Source organism: Gorilla gorilla, chromosome 2, assembly GCF_029281585.2.
Source record: "Gorilla gorilla gorilla isolate KB3781 chromosome 2, NHGRI_mGorGor1-v2.1_pri, whole genome shotgun sequence".
Taxonomy (NCBI): domain Eukaryota; kingdom Metazoa; phylum Chordata; class Mammalia; order Primates; family Hominidae; genus Gorilla; species Gorilla gorilla.
The window spans coordinates 82909038-82930177 of NC_086017.1; the positions used below are offsets into that span (position 1 = coordinate 82909038).

General features: G+C 40.2%; 1 protein-coding gene and 1 pseudogene across 5 annotated transcripts in view; both read left to right on the forward strand.

Annotated features, from left to right (window-relative positions):
• The window catches only part of PPP4R2 (protein phosphatase 4 regulatory subunit 2), a 65021-nt gene that overhangs the window by 16997 nt on the left and 26884 nt on the right, over positions 1-21140 (forward strand). The window lies entirely within an intron of this gene.
• On the forward strand, positions 13958-14023 carry LOC115934163 (uncharacterized; annotated as a pseudogene).

Sequence of the window (21140 nt, forward strand, 5' to 3'; positions counted from 1 at the left end):
CGAGTAGCTGGGATTACGGGCACGTGCCACCATGCCTAGCTAATTTTTTTGTATTTTTAGTAGAGACGGGGTTTTGCCATGTTGGCCAGGCTGGTCTCAAACTCTTGATCCCAGGTGATCCACCTGCCTTGGCCTCCCAAAATGCTGGGATTTCAGGCATGAACCACCGCGCCCGGGCTTGTATTTAGATATCTTACCAAAACACAAAAATTTACCTCATTGTCTTCATGGGCTGCATAATATTTTATTGTTTTGGGTGTTCTTTATTTAACCTGTCTTCTTTGATGGTTTTTTGGGCAGTTTACAGTTACCAACCAATTCAAACAGTGCTTAAGTTAATATACTGGCACAGATGTAAGAGTGGGATTTATGGGTTCATGATTATGTACATTACTATGTTTGACAGATACTGCCAGCTGGCTTTCCAAAAAACTTGTTCAGTATGTGCTTCTACTAGCAGTATATGAAAGTTATCTCTGTATCCATGTGAGCACCAAGCATTATTCAGATTTTAAAATTATTTTTATTTTTATATATATTTTTGAGACAGGATCTCACTCTGGCCCAGGCTGGAGTGCAGTGGCATGATTATAGCTTACTGCAACCTCAAACTCCTAGGCTCAAGTGATTTTCCCACCTGAGCTTCCCCGGTAGCTAGGACCACAGGTGTGCACCACCACACCCAGCTAATTTATTAATTTTTTTGTAGAGATGGGGTCTTGCTCAGGCTGGTTGCCCAGGCTGGTCTCAACTGAGAATTGCTGAACTCAAGCAATTCTCCCACCTTGGCCTCCCAAAGTGCTGGGATTACAGGCATGAGCCATTGTGCAGAGCCCATTATTAGGCTTTTAAATCTGAAAATCTGGTAGGTGAAAAATGCTTTATTTAATTTGCATTGTTTTATTTTGTGCTAACATCTTATAGTTTTTTTTATTGCCACTTTTAGTTTTCTATCTGATTCCTCCTTGATACAGTTGTTCCTTTTTCAGATTTTTTGGCTAGACTAAAAAAATTGCCTGTATCATTTGTTTCATTGGAGATTTGAAAGTGATAATATTCTAAATCTAGCATTGCTTTATCATTTATTAGCTGGAATCCTTGTTTATTTATTTATTCATTTTAATGAGATGGGGTCTTGCTGTGTTGCCCAGGCTGGCCTCGAAACCCTGGCCTCAAGTGATCCACCTGCCTCAGCTTCCCAAACTGCGGGGATTGTAGATGTAAGCAGCCTCACCCAGTCGTAATTTTTTTTCCTCGAAATATACTCCTGGCCTGTTTATTAATAAACATGCCAAAGCAAGCCATTTAGGATATAAGAAGAAAATATATACTGAGAGCACTCTGAGATCTCAGAAATGTCATAAAGTCCTATAAAACAGAAGGAATGAAAACACTACCCACAAGATTTAAGATTGCTCTCTACTATCTTTTTTTGAGACAGAGTCTCTCTCTGTTGCCAAGGCTGGAGTGCAGTGACTTGATCTCAGCTCACTGCAACCTCTGCCTCCCTGGTTCAAGCAGTTCTCCTGCCTCAGCCTCCTGAGTAGCTGGGATTACAGGTGTGTATCATGCCCAGCTGATTTTTACATTTTTAGTAGAGACAGGGTTTCGCCATGTTGGCCACGCTGGTTTTGAACTCCTGGCCTCAAGTAATCTGCCCGCGTTGGCCTCCCAAAGTTGGGATTACAGGTATGAGCCACCATGCCCAGCCTACTGTCTTTTTTTTTTGGGGGGGGGGGGGGTCTCGCTCTGTCACCCAGGCTGGAGTGCAGTGGCATGATCTCGGCTCACTGCAACCTCTGCCTCCCTGGTTCGGGCGATTCTTGTACCTCAGCCTCTCGAGTAGCTGGCACTACAGGCGTGTGCCACCATGCCCAGCTTTTTTTTTGAGACGGAGTTTCGCTGTGTCGCCCAGACTGGAGTGCAGTGGCGCCATCTCGGCTCACTGCAAGCTCCACCCCCTGGGTTCACGCCATTGTCCTGCCTTATCCTCCTGAGTAGCTGGGACTACAGGCTCCCGCCACCATGCCCAGTTAATTTTTGTGTGTGTTTAGTAGAGACGGGGTTTCACCGTGTTAGCCAGGACGGTCTCGATCTCCTGACCTCGTGATCTACCTGCCTTGGCCTCCCAAAGTGCTGGGATTACAGACGTGAACTACTGCACCCGCCCTGTTTTTTTGAGTAGAGACAGGGTTTCACCATGTTATCCAGGCTGGTCTCGAACTCCTGACCTCAAGTATCTGCCTGCTTCGGCCTCCCAAAGTGCTGGGAATACAGGTGTGAGCCACCATGCCTGGCCTCTACTATCTTAAAAATAGTTTTAAATGACATATTTTAATCTAAATATAAATAAAACATTTAATTTGACCTATGCTGTTTAAGCTAATAATAACCCTTGACAATAAATTAGATCTGAAATTATTTGAAGATGTATGAGATTCTTTGAGATGTGGGGGTTTTTTCCCCACATTTTCCTTTAATTCTATAATATTCTCGTTCACTTTTTTTTTCAATGCCTTATAGCAGTGAACCAGGGCTGACAATGTCTAGAGATGTTTTTGGTTGTTACAGTTTGGGGGCATGCTGCCGGCATCTAGTGGGGTAGAGGGCAGGGATGCCACCAAACATCCTATATTGCTCAGGACACTCCCCAGCAATGAAGAATTGTCTGGCCCCAAATGTCAGTAGTGTCAAGGTTGAGAGACTGCTTTATAGGAGAAGGCATACCTGAAGATTTTAAAAGTGTCTTGAAGTTTTCTTCTAGGACCTCTGAAATTTAAAAAAACGGTAAGACCGCCAATTAAGGTCTTTAACCAAGTCTTAGTTTTACCTATCAGAATTCTGTTTGAGACGGTGAAGTATAATTTTGAGAAATAAATAATATGAATGTCCTAGATGTTTTTGTGTTTATTTAAATATGGTGTCTGTTAACTGGCTTTATTGGTTCATTGTTTCTTTTTTTTTTTAAATACAGAGTCTCACTCTGTCACCCAGGCTGGAGTTCAGTGGCTCACTGAAACCTCCACCTCCCACTGAAACCTCCACCTCCCGGGTTCAAGAGATTTTCATGCTTCAGCCACCCGAGTAGCTGGGATTACAGGCATGTGTCACCACATCTAGCTAATTTTTGTATTTTTAGTACAGATAGGGTTTTGTCATGTTGCCCAGGCTGGTCCTGAACTCCTGAGCTCAAGTGATCTGCTTGCCTTGGCCTCCCAGTGCTGGGATTAATAGAGAATGGGATATGGCCTATGTTGCTTAGGCTGGTCCCAAGCTCTGGGCACAAGCTATTTACCACCTCAGCCTCACAAAGTGCTGGGATTACAGACATCAGCCACTGTGCCCAGCCAGGTCATTCTTCATACCTGTGGGGAGAGAGCCTTTAATTCCTCACTTTCTTCATGGATTAGTAGCCTCATGGCTTCATTAACCACAGGTAAGCATAGAGGTATACCTAACCTTTAGTTTCCCGTAAACTCTGCCTGTTGTTAGCCTGGAAGCTGTGTGTATTTTACAGTCCAGGTCACAGGCCACTGCTGATACACCAACCAGTCTTCAGTGACAGCAGTGCTGACCACTTCCCCCACCCCCAATTAGCACCCAAAGGAGCTAGCTGCCCTAGCCACTGGTGAGTCCCCTGCATGCTGTCCTTGAAAGGGAAGAGTTAGATATATTGAGTCTAGAAAGAGTGAGAGAGAAAGAGATTGGTTATTTCTGTCATCTTTCAGAATTAAGTGTATGTTAAAGTGAGGACTCTGTTCCTTATATATGCATCATATATATGCATTTCGGAAACTCTTGACAAAGTTGGAAGAACTTTGGAAGAAGCTGGAAGTGTAAGGTGGAGAAGTCTACTAAATCCATACCAGCTTTTTTTTTTGAGATGGAGTCTTGCTCTGTCACCCAGGCTGGAGTGTAGTGGCTCAGTCTTGGCTTACTGTAACTTCCACCTCCTGGGTTCTAGCAATTCTCCCTGCTTCAGCCTTCCATGTAGCTGGGATTACAGGCGACCACCACCACACCCGGCTAATTTTTGTATTTTTAGTAGAGACAGGGTTTCACCATGTTGGCCAGGCTCATACCAGCATGTTTTAATGCAACTATTAACAATATTTTGTTAATGTATGGTAGAGATGGTAAACTGGCTGGGACACTGGGCGTGCAGATATAGACCAGGTTGGTTTTGGGGAAACTAGGAGGTATGGTCACTCTATTTTGTTTCTTTGATGTGCTTTGTACATCATTGCTAGTTAATATATTTCTTATATTTTTATCCTATCTTTCTTATACTTTTAGCCAGGCAGATATACACTTGACCCTTAGACAACACAGGTTTCAACTGTGGGGGTCAACTTAAACATAGATTGAAAGTACAATATTTGTAGGATATGTGAAACCTGCCTACACAATGGACTGCTTTTTTTGTATTCGTGGGTTCTACAGGGTTGACAGCAGGACTTAAGTATGTGCAGATTTTGGTATACACAGGAGTCTTGGAACCAGTTCCTAAAGTATACCAAGGGATGACTCTGCTGTCATAGTCTTTATTTTATTTTATTTTATTATTTATCTGAAACAGGGTCTTGCCCTGTTGCCCCGGCTGGAGTGCAGTGATGTGTCCATGGCTCATGGCAGCCTCAACCACCCGGGCACAAGCAGTTCTCCCACCCCAGCCTCCCATGTAGTGTCTTGGTCTTTAAAATTTTTTCTTCACCTTGGTTCTTCTTACCTTTCCAGTCTTCTCTTTCCACCATTCGTAACTTTTTCATATTACTTGAAGTTCACTGAATATGCAGTGTTCTACTGTGCTGGTGTTAAATTCTCATAGCACTTTGTTGTTAATTGCCTCATATGTTCTTCCTTATGGGATACCTTCAACTTGTCTTTTAAGACTGTTCAGATGGCCCCCATTCAAATATATATTATTTACTGAGAAGTTTTCTTGGATCTCCTTTTCTCAATAAAAACTGCCATATTTCTGACATGCATCAATTGCATTTTCTGTTATAGCTGTTTGCTTACTAGTCTGTTTCTACTTGTGGTTCTGTAAGTTTTGAGGGGACTGAACTTACGTTACTCAGAATGTGTCCCACAGTAGGAGCTGGGTTAGATAAATGAATAGAGATATGTACCATATAATGACATTTTAGTCATCGATGGACCACATATATGATGGTGGTCCTATAATAGTATAATGCTGTATTTTTACTGTACTTTTTCTATTTTACCTATGTTCAGACATACGAATACTTACCATTACAAGTTTGCAGGCTAGGAGCAATAAGCCATATACCATATAGTCTAGGTGTATAGTAGACTATACCATGTGGGTTTGTGTAAGTGCACTCTGTGATGTTCACACATTGGAATCATCTGATGACACATTTCTCAGAACATACCCTCGTCATTAAAAGATACATCACTGTAGATGAAAAACAGAACCCTGTCTTCATCTACAAAGGAACTATTATTTTATTTATTTATTTATTTTTGGGACGGAGTCTTACTCTGTTGCCCAGGCTGGAGTGCAGTGGTGTGATCTCAGCTCACTGCAACCTCCTCCTCCTGGGTTCAAGTGATTCTCCTGCCTCAGCCTCCCTAGTAGCTGGGATTATAGGCATGTGCCACCACACCCGGCTAATTTTTGTATTTTTAGTGGAGACGGGGTTTTGCCATGTTGGCTAGGCTGGTCTCGAACTCCTGACCTCAGATGATCCGCTCCCTTTGGCTTCCCAAAGTGCTGGTACAGGTGTGAGCCACCATTCCCGGCCCCTAGAAGCTATTATTTGTAACTTTAGAAAATAATAGAAATTATTATCGGGATTGGAGTCATGAGTGTGAGTGGGTGAAAGTGTATTCTGAGTGAAGTATACTTGCTCTCTCTCTTCTCTCCCAGTTTCCATATGTCCACATTCTGTCTATTTGTCCACTTGGCTCTTGTCTGAGAGCTTCCCAGATTTTCCTAGAATATAATAGCCTTGCCATTTAAAATTTTGTCTTATTTTCCACTCTATATTAGGGGTATTTTGTTATAAATATTATTCTGCCAAGGTGTAGGCTTCTTCTAGAGGGCATAATTTGGTGGTTTTATCATTATTTCCTTCTGCATCATATGTCACGATTCCTTCAAAATACAAATTTACTGTCTTAGCTTGGGATGCTATAGCAAAATACCATTGACTTGGTGACTTAATAGAAATTTATTTCCTCATGGTTTTGGAGGCTGGCAGTCTAAGATAAGTGTGCCAGCATAGTCAGGTTATGTAGTAAGGCTTTCTTCCTGGCCCTGTTTTTTTGTTTCATTTGTTTTTGAGACAGGGTCTTGTTCCATCACCCAGGTTGGAGTGTAGTGGTGGGACAATAGCTCACTGTAGTCCTAGGCTCAAGCAGTCCTCCTGTCCTCAGCCTCCTGAGTAGCTGAGACTACAAGCACACATCCCCACGCCTGGCTTATATTTTAAAAACATTATTTTGGCCAGTTGTGGTGGGTGGCTCACGCCTGTAATCCCAACACTTTGGGAGGCAGAGTCAGGCGGATCGCTTGAGCCCAGGAGTTTTGAGACCAGCCTGGGTAACATAACATGCTGAAACCCTGTCACTACAAAGAAATGCAAAAATTAGCTGGGTGTGGTGGTGTGTGCCTGTAGTCTCAGCTACTCAGGAGGCTGAGGTGGGAGGATCACTTGAGCCTGGGAGGTCAGGGATGCATGGGGCCAAGATGGCACCACTGCACTCCAGCCTGGGCCACAGAGTGAGACCCTGTCTCTTAAAAAAAAAAAAAAAAAAAAAGTTAAAAAACTTTTTTTGTAGAGACAGGGTGTTGCTGTGTTGCCCAGGCTGGTCTTGAGCTCTTGTGCTGAAACAGTCCTCCCACCTTGGCCTCCTAAAGTGCTGGGATTATAGTGTGATCTACCGTGCCTGGTGTTTCTGGCATAATTGGTGTGTCCTCACATGGTGGAGAGAGTATAATAAGTTCTCAGGTCTCTTCTTATAAGGGTCCTGATCCGATTATGAGGGCTCCTCCAAAAGGCTTGGGCTCCAAATACTATCATATTAGGAATTGGGGTTTCAACACATGAATTTTAGTGGTGTGGGGCGGGCGGGTAAGGGCACACATTTAGTATGTAACATTTGTCAAAGATTTGTGCATTAGTCTATGTTGCTTAATGTTTACTGGTTAAATTCAGGTATGGATTGCTTTATGCAGATATGTTTTTGAAAATTATGTTAACTAAGTTGTGTGTAGTAAATGTTTTAAGTGAACTCATATAGCTCACTTAAAAAGAGTAGGAAGGAGAAGGGGCTTGGATTCATTTTATTTCATTTAAAAAAATTTTTTTTTTTTTTTTAGGAACAGGATCTTACTGTTTCACCCAGGCTGGGGGTGCAGTGGCAAGATCACTACTCACTGTAGCCTCAATCTCCCTGGCTCAGGTGATCCTCCCACCTCAGCCTCCTGAGTAGCTGGGACTACAGATTTGCAACACCACTCCTGGCTAATTTTTATATATTTTTTTGTGGAGATAGGGTTTTGCCCTTTTGCCCAGGCTGGTCTCAAATTCCTGGGCTGAAGCCTTCCTCCCACCTCTGACTCCAGAGTGTTAGGGTTACAAGCATAAGCCATCGCGCCCAGCCTGGAATTTATTAAATGTATACCATGTGACAGGTTAGATACTTTCAACATAAATTAGGAAAAAAATACTGGTGTGAATTTTCTCAAAGGGGAAGCTCTGTTTATCACAGTATTTGTGTAATTCCTGATTTTACATTGTTTGCTCACATTCCTTCTCATGTTTATTAAGGTATCACTTAAGTCAAGAAATATTTATTGAGTATATATTCTGTTCCAAGTACTGCGCTAGGTATTGCGGGTGCTGTGGTGAGCAAACCACAGTATCTGGTAGTAATTTTAAAAATTACTTTAACAGTGAAGTATTACATTTCTATATGTGTGTGTGTATATATACGTATATATATATACATATATATATATACATATATATATACGTATATATATATACGTATATATATACGTATATATATATATATATATACATATATATATATATTTTGGAGACAATCTCGCTCTGTTGTTCAGGTTGGAGTGCAGTGGCACAGTCTTGGCTCACTGTAGCCTCCGCTTCCCAGGTTCAAGTGATTCTCCTGCCTTAGGTTCCCAAGTAGCTGGGTCTAGAGGTGCCTGCCACCACTTCTGGCTAGTTTTTGTATTTTTGGTGGAGATGGAGTTTCACCATGTTGGCCAGGCTGGTCTCGAACTCCTGACTTCAAGTGGTTTGCTCTCCTTGGCCTCCTAAAGTGCTGTGATTACAGGCATGAACCACTGCGCCCAGCCTGTTTCTTTTAATATTTTGCTTATTGCTTTTATCAGCATTGGCCTGTGCAAAATACATTAACTTCATTTTAAAAATTAGGCCTGGAGGAAATCTTGTATAAATGTAGCCCTTTAAGAGAGTAATTTTTTTCAATTGATTTTTAAATAAGCTTAGGTTAGGGGCCTAAGACTGATGAGGTATATAGAAGGTCAACAGACAATTATTACTTTTGTTATGCATTGGAAAGTTTTAGTTACAAGGTGAAAGTTACAGTGTCAAGTGATAGTAGCCTCATAATGTGTGAAGTGCTTAGTTCATAATGTGAGAGAGCTTGGTTAGATTAGATGGGAGTAAAATTGAAATTTAAATTTTTGCCTTTAGAATTTTTTCTGCTATATATGTAAATTCCAAAGATTTTGACATAATTACAAACTTCAGTAAAATGAAGTTTAATCCTATAATATCTTTGCTACCAAGTTTAAGAATGTCAATAAATATCATCATTATGTTTTTCTCCACATTTTAATATCTCTGAAATTGGAAAGTCTTTGAAACATCAGTAGTGACCTAGAATTGCAGCTTGCCGCATTTCTTTGTTTTTGTTTTTTTTTTTTAAACAATGCAGTCTTACAGTTGATGCTGACTTAGATTTAATGGATACAATATTAATAACTCTTGGAAGGCTTAGGATATTGGATAGTACAAGCAACTTGGAAGAGACATTCACTCTTGAAGGAAAGACTTCTGAGTATTCAGTGTAAATAGGCTGATTTAAATAATGGTGTGTTTCAGGTAAGAAAATGTTTTAAGAGACATTTTTAGTATGTTGCTTTTATATTTAGTTGGTATTGTTTGCTCAGAAGTTCAGATCATTATGAGGATTTGTGGGTAAAATTGCATCCTTACTTTGTGACTGTTTAAGAGATTTTGCCTTTTTAAAATTGTTAATGGAACAATACAAAAACTTTAAATTATGGAATCATTATGGAATGAGGTTTCTTTTCTTTTCCCTTTTTTTTTTTTTTTTTTTTTTTGAGATGGAATTTCACTCTTGTTGCCCTGGCTGGAGTGCAATGGCACGATCTCAACCTCCGCTCACTGCAACCTCTGCCTCCTGGGTTCAAGCAATTCTCCTGCCTCAGCCTCCCGAGTAGCTCAGATTACAGGCATGCGCCACCATGCCTGGCTAATTTTGTATTTTTAGTAGAGACAGGGTTTCTCCATGTTGGTCAGGCTGGCCTGGAACTGCTGACCTCAGGTGATCCGCCCGCCTTGGCCTCACAAAGTGCTGGGATTAGAGGCGTGAGCCACAGTGCCTGGCCAGAATTAAGATTTCTTTAATGTGCCCTTTTTAAAAATCACTGAATTTGGTATTGAGATGAGGCATAGGGTGCTAAAAAACACAGCTGGATATTTAAAATATGTTTTTTATTACAAAAGTGGGAAACCTTGTTTAAAACAATTTAAACAGTGCAGTAGTTCATCAAAGGAAGACATGACAGTCCCTCCATTTCTATCCCATGTAATATAGCATATTAATTTAGAATATACTTAATATTTATGTGCATTCAGTAAAATAAAAAATGGAAGTGGACCATTTAGTAAGTTGCTTTTTAAAAAGTCACAGTGAAAAATGAAAGTATACTTGAGCAAACCTTTGTATGTTAAGGAATTAAATTCAGATTTTTCAGGTATAATATACTTGGAAGAGAAATGCCAGAAGCCACTTAAAAGAATAATTTGGATTACCTTTGCTTTTTTGGTATTCAGTTTGAATATTTTTGTTTCTGAATTACAGAGTTTCATCATTAGTAGCTTAATTTTTCTTAATTTGTATTTTCACTAAGCATTTACCTTTTTAATACTTTTAAAAGGTAAAAAGCTTATATTAAAAATAAAATAGATTTTATAGATATGATTGGCTGAAATGAACAGCCTTTTTCAGACTAGAAACTTAAATTCATAAATATATACATAATAAATTCAGATCTAATTTCTAATGTAGGAAAATCAGTGTTTGGGTCTGATGCAGGAACATTTATATATTTTGAAGATCTATGATACTTATATTGGAAAAAGGTAAAATTCACCAATTTATAATCAAGGGTAGAAAGGAAAATTTATCAAACTAAAATCAAGGGATAAATTTCTAGGAAGAAAGGAAAATAGCAATAAAGTTACTTTATTGGTAGTGATCTGTCTTAGGAGGATTGTCAATGTGTATAACAACATAGAGGATCTTTTACATTCTGTAGGGTTACCTGCGGAGAACCAAACTAAAACCTAAATTCTCTGAATATTTCAGTGGATCTTAAGGTGTTGGGTAGTCTGCTGGACTCAGTGTTTTAAATGGTTCATTTGGGAATGTCCACCCAGATTTGAATTAATTTAGTAGTCTCACAGCATTTTAAATATTAAATGGTAAATAAACTTCTAAATTATAATTTGAAAGCCCAAAGGAGTTTCTTTTCTCTCTCCTTCCTTCCTGCCTCCCTCCCTCCTTCTCCTTTCCTTTCCTTTTCCTTTTTTTTTTTTCTTCACAGCTCAGATTTCTGCTTTTAAGCTAAAACATTTAAGATTTAGTCCCAAAATAATACTTGGCTTTTTGAAAGCATCAAATTCATTTAAAAATTTTTGCTTCCAAGCAGCACAACTGATTGTGGTTCACGTAAGCCCAAAAGAAAACTAGAAAAGAAGGGAAAGAAATATTTATTAGAAGGATATTGAAGTAACACTTAGAAACAAGGGTTGAGCTACACTACCAAGCCAAAGGGTATGAGGATGGAGCCCAGGGACCTCAGCAGCAGAAGTTGTTAGACTTGTTCTTCAGGTTCTAGCAAAGGACTGAGTTCCAGTCTTGGTATCTTCCATATTTCACATTTTTGGAGGAAAATATCTGATTGGCCTGGCCCTGGTCAGGTGGGGTGATGAGAGAAACAGAGCTGGCTACTGGAGGCCCATCCTTGTGTATTCAGTACCTTTTAAAGAAAATGGGAACCATGAGCTGGGGAGCTGACTCATTAGTATGTGCTATAATCAGCATATATGTGTATACAGTACCTGCAATTCATCATATTGGTAAAATATGTTAAAATTATTATCTTAAAACTGTTGTGTCAGTGGGAATCACCTTCTGACCTTTAAGGGTCCAGATAAATTTAGCACTGACCCTTGTTCTATTATTGTGAGACGTTTATTGTTCTTACTAAGATCTTTGAATTGTTGAAATGCTTATATTTCTTGATACTGTAGTTTCTGTTAGCCTAGTATCATGGAACCTGCTCTTATAAGGAAAAAAAGACATAGAACTGGTGATTATGGTCTGGGGAAGAATATAATAGTTGCTTTAAGGAAGTTATAAACAAAGTGCTTTGGGAGCAGTAACTTAAAAAGTTTATTTCTGGCAAGGAATATTTAGCAGTGCATCATGGTGCAAGGAGGCATTTCAACTTAGTCTGGGCAGAGGGAACAGTGAGCAAAGGAATAGTAAAGTTCAGAGCTGTGGAGGAAGAATTAGGATAGATTAGAAAGGGTCTTGCTAATGCATAGAATTTTGGCTTTAGAAAGACATTAGAAATTAATGAAGGCTTTTGAGCAGAGAAAAGATAAATCAGAGCTTTGCCTTGGAGAAATTGAGTCTTAATTCAAAGGAATTAGGGAAATCACTCAGGAGACTATTATGGTATTTAAGCTAGAGGAGATGAGAATTTGTAATGGTGCAGCATTAGTGGGAATGAACATGAGGGTTCACAGACAACATTGGGTTATGGATCTGTAGATAATATCTGTTCATCATTCTCACCTTGCCTGGGTTTTTATAGGTTTCCTAACTTGATTTTGCTTGCCCTTTCTAGTCTTGTCTAATATATGCTATTAATAGTAGTCATGCTACAATGTAAGTATGTTATTCCCATGATTAAAATCTTTCTGCACCTTCTCCCTTGCTCAAGTTAAAACTTAAGGTTCTTATGAGATTTAAGGCATAAATAAATAATTGTGGCTCTACTTAATTTGATATTTTTCTATTTGTTCCCTGTGTTTTTCTTTTCTCCTAAATTACTCAGTTCTCTAGTAAATTTGTACTGCCTCGTCCCAGTGACTTTGTACATATTGTTCCCTTTGCTGGAACAAAGACCTTACTTTTCCTTTGTGTACATTTTTTCTCCCTCTTCTGTGTTGCTCTTGACTTTGTGCTCATTTTAAAAGATACATGCACGGGGTCATCTCTTCTAGAAAACCTCCATTGACCCTGAATTAGATGTGACTCAGCCCACTTCTGTCATCATATATAAAATTTGCCGTGCCATTATTTTTTGTTTAGATTGTGAGTTCCCTGAGGACAACTAAATTCTTTATATATCTTTTCTTACCACATAATAGCTTAGGGATGCATATTTGCATTAAATGTTTTTTGGCCTATACCGAGCTTATACAGCCCGCAGGCTGCATGCAGCCCAGGGCAGCTTTGAATGTGACCCAACACAAATTCATAAACTTTCTTGAAACATTGTGAGATTTTTGCGATTTTTTTTAAAAAAGCACATCAGCTATCATTAGTGTTAGTGTTAGTGTATTTTATGTGCAGCCTAAGACAATTTCTCTTCCAGTGTGACCCAGGGGAGCCAAAACATTGGACACTCCTGGCCTATACTGTTCCTGTAACTAGATGTCATGATGTAATTAGAGTATGGATTCTGAAGCCATAATGCCTGGGTTGAAATCCTAGCCCTGTTACTTATTACCTGTGCAATTATGGGCAGTTTATTTAACCTGTTTCGAAGTTGTCTTATTGATAATAAAATGCGGAGAGTAGTACCACCCAACTCATACATATGCTTCTGAAGATTGAGTTAATATGTCCAAAGTGCTTAGAACAGTACCTGGCGTTTGTGATTATGTATGTGCTTGCTATTTTTATTATGCATTACAGTTCAAATATGAATCTATTCCCCTATTTTTTTGTTTTTGAGACAGAGTCTTGCTCTGTCACCAGGTTGGTGTGCAGTGGCATGATCTCAGCTCACTGAACCTCCACCTCCCAGGTTGAAGCTCTTCCCCTGCCTCAGCCTCCCGAGTAGCTGGGACTACAGGCGTGCGCCACCATTGCCTGGCTAATTTTTTGCATTTTAGTAGAGACGGGGTTTCACCATGTTGGCCAGGGTGATCTCAATCTCCTGACCTCATGATCCACCCGCCTTGGCCTCCCAAAGTGCTGGGATTACAGGCGTGAGCCCTGCTCCCAGCTATTCCCCTATTAATTGCCAAAGCAGTTCTACACATAATTCCCAGATCTGCTTGGAAGGTGGCATTTTTTCTACCTGATTTGTTTTTTCTACTGTAGATGGTTTGTAGACATTATTCCCACAGAGTGGGCTTCAGGATATTCATTTATTCAATCACCAGATAATTATTGAGTGCCTACTATTTGCCAGACTTTGTATTTGTTTTATATATATGAATAACTTCTTGGTACTTGTGAGGGGGGTGTGTGTGTGTGTGTGTGTGTGTGAATAAGTATGTGGGCAGACAGTAGATAATTAAATAAATTATATATTATGTTACTGGATAGTAAGGGCAATGCAAAAATAAGAAAAAGGGTAAGGGAAATGAGAGTTAAGAGTGGAGAATGTTACAGCTCTTTTAGAATTTGTCTAGTAGGCTTTCTGGGAGGTCTTTACCAGAAAGCCTCCCCACCGCTCCCCTCAAACTCCCATGTTAAAAAAAACTCTTTTTTTTTTTTTTTTTTTTTTTTTAAGAGTGAATAGGTAGTTGGATTTTTTTTTTTTTTAAGAGACGGGGTGGGCTGGGCACTAGTGGGTCACGCCTCTAATTCCAGCACTTTGGGAGGCTGAGGCAGGTGGATCACCTGAGGTCAGGAGTTTGAGACCAGCCTGGCCAACATGGTGAAACCTCATCTCTACTAAAAATAGAAAAATTAACCAGGCGTGGTGGCACACGCCTGTCATCATAGCTACTCAGGAAGCTGAGGCAGGAGAATAGCTTGAACCCAGGAGGCGGAGGTTGCAGTGAGCTGAGATCGCACCACCATACTCCAGCCTGGGTGTCAGAGCAAGACTCCGTCTCAAAAAAAAAAAAAAAAGACGGGGTCTTACTCAGCCTCCCAAAGGCTGGGATTACAGGTGTGAGCCACCATGCCTGGCCCAGGTAGTTGGAATTTTAAATAAGATGGTCAGAGGAAGTCTCATTTAGAAGGTGACATTTGATCGAGGCCCAAGAATAAGGGAGTCAGCCATGCAATATATAGAAGATAAATCCAGGTAGAAGACTTTTTTTGTTTTTGAGATGGAGTCTCGCTCTTTCACCAGGCTCGAGTGCAGTGGTGCAATCTGTGCCTCCTGGTTTCAAGCAATTCCCCTGCCTCAGCCTCCCGAGTAGCTGGGACTACAGATGCGTGCCACCATGCCCAGCTAATTGTTGTATTTTTGGTAGAGACGGAGTTTCACCATGTTGACCAGGATGGTTTGATCTCCTGACCTCGTGATCCGCCCGCCTAGGCCTCCCAAAGTGCTGGGATTACAGGCGCTTTTGTGAGCCACTGCGCCCGGCCAAGGTAGAAGAACCTTTCAGTGCAAAAGCCTTAAGTAGGACTAGTGTGTCTAGCCCTTTCACAGACTAACAAGGAGGCCACTGTGGCTGAAGTAGACTGATCAAGGAGAGGAGGAGGTAAAGGGAATGGGGGAAATATAACGTAGGGCAATGTGGAGCACTGTAAAGGCTTTGGCCTTTGAGTGAAATCCAGAGCTGTTGCAGTTTTTTGTTGTTGTTTTTTTGAGACAGTCTCACTCTGTCATGCAGTGTGAGTGCAGTGATGTGATCATGGCTCACTGCAGCCTTGAACTCCTGGGCTCAAGCAGTCCTCCTTCCTCAGTCTCCTGAGTAGCTGAGACTATAGGCTTGCGCCACCATGCCTGGATAATTTTTTAATTTTTTGTAGAGATGGGATCTCGCTATGTTGCCCAGGCTGGTCTCAAACTCCTGGGCTCAAGCAGTCTTCCTGCCTCAGCCTTCCAAAGTGTTGGGGTTACAGGCATTGGCCACTCTGCCTGGCCCTAGTTTTGTTCTTAAAAAAAAATTTCCAACAGTTCAGATCATTGGTCTGTGCAAAGGTAGGTGAGACCTCAAAAGCACAGGCAACGAAAGCAAAAACAGACGAATGGGATTACATCAAGCTAAAAAGCTTCCGCACAAGGGAAGAGTCAGAGTGAAGAAAATGAAATGGGAGAAAATATTTGCCAACTATCTTTCTGACAAGGGATTAATAACTAGAATATGTAAGGAATTCAACTCAAAAGCAAAAACACCAAATTATCCAATTAAAATGGGCAAAGTATCTGAACATTTTCAGAAGACATACAGGTATGTGAAAATATGTTCAACATTAGTAATCATCAGGAAAATGTAAATCGCAACCATGATGAGATGTTATACACCCCAGTTAAATGACCATTATCAAAAAGACAAGCCAGGCATGGTGGCACACACCTGTAGTCCCAGCTAATCGGGAAGCTGAGGTGGGAGCATCACTTGAGCCAAGGAGGCAGAGGTTTCAGTGAGGTGAGATTGCACCACTGCACTCCAGCCTGGGTGACAGAGTGAGACCCTGTCTAAAAAAGGAAAGAAAAAGAAATAGATTCTGGCAAGGGTGCAGAAAAAGGGAAACATTAGTACACTACTAGTGGAAATGTAGATTGGTACAGCCACTATGGGAAACAGTGTAGAGATTCCTCAGAAACCTAAAAATAGGTCTACCATCTGACCTAGCAATCCCCACTGCTGGATAAATGTCCAAAAGAAAAGAAATCAGTGTGTCAAAGAGATACCTGCACTTTCTTTTTTTTTCCATTTTTGAGATGGAGTTTCGCTCTGTTGCCCAGGCTGGAGTGCAGTGGCACAATCTCGGCTCACTGCAACCTCTGCCTCCTGAGTTCAAGTGATTCTCCTGCTTCGGCCTCCCCAAGTAGCTGGGACTACAGGCACACACCACAACGCCTGGCTAATTTTTATATTTTTAGTAGAGACGGGCTTTCACCATGTTGGCCAGGCTGGTCTTGAACTCCTGATCCGCCCACCTCTGCCTCCCAAAGTGCTGGGATTACAGGCATGAGCCACTGCGCCCGGCCGTTACCTGCACTTTAATATTTATTGCAGCATTATTTACAGTAGCCAAGATAGAGAATCAATCTAAGTATCTACAAATGGATGCATGGATAAAGAAAATGGTGTATATATACGCACACACACAGTGAAATACAGTCCAATTCAGATATAAAAAGAATGAATGAAGTCCCATCCTTTGCACCAATGTGGATGGAACTGGAGGTCATTATGTTAAGTGAAATAAGCCAGGCACAGAAAGACAAATATCACATGTTCTCATGCATTATGTTGGAGCTAAAAAAGTTGATCTTAACGGAGGTAGAGAGTAGAATGAGGGTTATCAGAGGCTGAGAAGGGTGGGGGGCCAGGAATGAATAGAAATTGGTTACTGGGTACAAAAGTACAGTCAGATAAAAGGAATAAGTTTTAGTATTTGATAGCACAGTAGGATGACTATAGTTAAAAATTTATTGTATATTTCAAAATAGCTAGAGAAGATTTGAAATGTTCCCAGCACAAATGATAAATGTTTGAAATGGATATCCCAAATATCGATTTGACCAATACACGTTGCAAACATGTATGAAAAGTATCACATGTATCCCATAAATATGTATAGTTATGTATCAGTACAAATTTCCAGTTTATCTTTCTAGTTTTGTCATATGTAAATGGAGATTCCCAGGAAGTGTTAATTCATTTAGTAGCGTTGACATGTTCATTTTCCATGTATTCAGTCCTTAAACCAAAGTACAAATTGTTCTTGTGATAGGTACTTTGCTTTTAATGATTTTTTTCTTCTTTTTTTGAAAGTATGAGATACAGAAAAATGCATTCCAGATAATTATTACTTACGTGATTGGCAATTTTAAAGTAGTACATAACTCTGGGATATACTTTAAAGTAGCAGTGAAAGTAATCTGTATATAAAATTACACAAAATAAACGAATACCAAAATATTAGCTAACATAGCAGACATTGTTAAGATACTTTTGTTTTACTGTCAAACTCAAGATTCTTCAGGATAAAACCTTTGTATTAAAATATACAGTAATCTCTCACCACTTGTGGCAGTGCCAACTCATTTTTATATTTCAGTAACAGATATTTTAAGGTTTAATCATTTACATATGTCTTTCAGTCTCCCTAAATTTAAAAATGGAATGATTATTGTCTTCTTTGCTGTATATCACATGGATTGGTTTTTGGGTTGGATAGAAGGGGGATTTTTTTTCCCCCTCCACTTAATACACAGACGACTACACCCAAGAAAAAAATTCTAGATTAGATCTTCATAGCACATTGTCCTGTACAACTGAAAGTGATTCATGAGATTTTAATGCTAATGAGTATGTATTTTTTTAAATGAATCATCTGTATATTAGGTTTAGATTATTTAGATTTCTCTTTCCCTCTTTCTTTAAAAAGATGTATATACATGTGCCACAAATTTTATTCCTCAAATTTTGTGACTTTGATCTTGGCAGTTCTGATTTCCCCAGCCTTATTATTTTAAGGTAACCAGTAAGATGTTAACAAAAGGGATTGTGTATTGCAGTGTTCTCCACCAGGAACCACTTCCCTCCCATGGTTCATTTGGCAATGACTAGAGACATTTTTTTACCACTTGGAGTGAGGATTGCTGCTAGATAGAGGTCAGGGATGCAAATATCCTACGGTGCACACAGACAGCAGCTCATCACAAGCTAAAACCCTTTGGCTCAAGATGTCCATAGTGCTGAGTTTGAGAAACTCGTTTATTGTTTATATTAAACACCTGCTTCTTGCTTTACTTTAGTCAATATATTTCCAATTCCTTTTTCTGTAAGGTTCAGCTTAAAGTTCCAACTTTGTCCTGAGGCCCTTCCTTGTTGAGCCCTAAACCTACACTGTGATCTTTAGGTTCTCTTGTACCATCACTGAAATCTCTGCAATTAAGTGTTTATGATGTTTTATTTTCTATTTAATATCTGTAAGTCTGGTTTTCTAAATGAATTTTGTTTTATTATTTTAAGCACACCTGCTGGCAGTAACAAAGTAATTTTGTTAGTCAAGGATTGTCACATATTTCTTCAGGACTTGCTAACTGCTGTTGACCTTCATGTTAGGGCTGAGTTGGTAGAATGAAAAAAAGGGCCCAGGTCCTACCTACCCGGTCCTGTCTGACACATGTCGGGGTGAAGGGATAGATCAGTCCCTTTTGATGGCAGATTGGAATTGGTTATCAACTAGATTATAGAGGGGGTGGTAAAAAGCAGGAGCAAAATTGGTGAGAAAAGTGACTCTCTAGTTGCAGGGAGGAAGGTAGATCCACTTCAGCCATTAAGCTAGTACAAGTTAAAAAACTCAACATCTCTTTGTTGGCTGTGGTCATTGTGAGCCGTGCTGTTAGAAGAGTCATCTTTGGTACAGCACTGACGTAGGAGGGAGGAGTCTATGTTGGTATAGTAATAGATTCTAGGGACATTTTTTTTTCTTTTTGTTTTTTCTTTTTTTTCTTTTTTTTGGAGATGGAGTCTCACTCTGTCACCCAGTGGAGTGCAGTGTCACCCAGGCTGGAGTGCAGTGGCATGATCTTGGCTCACAGCAACCTCCACCTCCCAGGTTCAAGCAATTCTCCTGCCTCAGACTCCTGAGTAGCTGGGACTACAGGTGTGTGCCACCATGCCTGGCTAATTTTTGTATTTTTAGTAGAGACAGGGTTTCACCATTCTGGCCAGGTTGGTTTCAAAATCCTGACCTCGTGATCCGCCCAGCCAGGGACATTTTCTATAAGGGCTCAAAGGCTAAAAATTAAGCACAAGTCAGGCTAACCGGAATATACTGTTGGTTGGACTTTTTTTAATTGGTAGGGAGAGGTGGATGAATAGGTAGTAATTTGAATCTTTAGGCATTTTTAGAATCCTTATCATGAATATGTAAATTGCCAAGAAAGAGACCCAGGTTTACACTGAGCTATTGTCTGAAAGTTTGTGTTACCTTCTGAAGCTTTCTTTTTCATCTGATTGGATCCTTTATGTGTACAACCATTTAGCACTCTAATTTGAAAAATTTGTCACTTTCAGTGGCAAATACTTTCCCTTTAGAATTTTTGTCAAAACTTTATTGTTTCAAAGCAGGTACTATGCCATCTTCAGATAGAAGTTTATGAGCAAGAAAATATGTAACACTTCAAGGATAATTTCAAAATAGGAAACATGAGAAATATTTTAGTGTCATTTCATTTATATAAAAAACAATACTTTTTTTATGAGACTGAGTTTTGCTTTTGTTGCCCAGGCTGGAGTGCAGTGGCGCCATCTTGGCTCACTGCAACCTCGGCCTCCCAGGTTCAAGTGATTCTCCTGCCTCAGCCTCCTGAGTAGCTGGGATTACAGGCATGCCCCACCATGCCAGCTCATTTTTGTATTTTTAGTAGAAATAGGGTTTCACCATGTTGGCCAGGCTGGTCTCAAACTCCTGACATCAAGTGATCCATCCACCTGGGCCTCCCAAAGTGCAGGGATTACAGGTGTGAGCCACCATGCCTGGCCAAAAACAATACTTTTTACCTTTGAAGCAGTCAGTACAAAATGAGAATCCAAAAATTATGTTCATACTTGTATCACATAATTTACCTTTTCCATAACACAAAAATAAGCAAAAGACAAATAATTTTAGAGAGGTGGGGAATGGGCCCATGGTTCTTAACTGGGGACAATTTTTGACTCCCAAGGAACATTTGATAATGTTGGGAGACATTTATGGTTGTCACAACTGGAGTGGGTGGTGTGCTGCAGGTTTCTAGTGGGTAGAGGCCAGGGATGTAGCTCCACATCCTCCAATACAAAGGACATCCTCCTGTGACAAAGAATTCTATCCAACTTGAAAATGTCAGCAGTGGCCGGGCCTGGTGGCTCACGCCTGTAATCCCAGCACTTTGGGAGGCTAAGGCGGCAGATCACCTGAAGTCAGGAGTTTGAGACCAGCCTGGCTAACATGGCAAAACACCGTCTCTACTAAAAATACAAAAATTAGCCAGGCATGGTGGCAGGTGCCTGTAATCCCAGCTACTTAGGAGGCTGAGGCAGGAGAATTGCTTGAACCAGGGAGGCGGAGGTTGTAGTGAGCCGAGATCGCCATTGCACTTCAGCCTGGGCGACAAGAGTGAAACTCTGTCTCCAAAAGAAAAAAGAAAATGTCAGTAGTGCCAAAATTGAAGAAGCCCTGGGATGAGGGATTGCAAAGGACCTGTTAACACATAAAACAAGTGTCTTGTGGTCAAAATCAGGTAAAAATATTCCATTTCACTAGCAATGAAGGAAATGTAAATTAAACTGTTTCTCTACTAGCATATTGACAGAATTTTTGAAAGATTATCGTACTCAAATGTAACATGTTGCTTTATATTACTGATGACACTACAAAGTATGGTACATGGTGTCTGGGGAGTTTTTGAAGGTTGAAACAAAAGTCTTGATGTATGTACTTCATACTTCGGACTCAATAATTTCACTTACAGAAATCTATCCTCAGGTGATAGATGCCTACAGGGTTTATTATTAGGCTGTTAATCACATAACTACATAATTATTTTTAATTGTAATGAAGTAGATGTGACCTAATTTTTTTTTTTTTTTTTTTGAGACAGTCTTGCTCTGTCACTCAGGCTGGAGTGCAGTGCAGTGGCATAACCTTGGCACACTGCA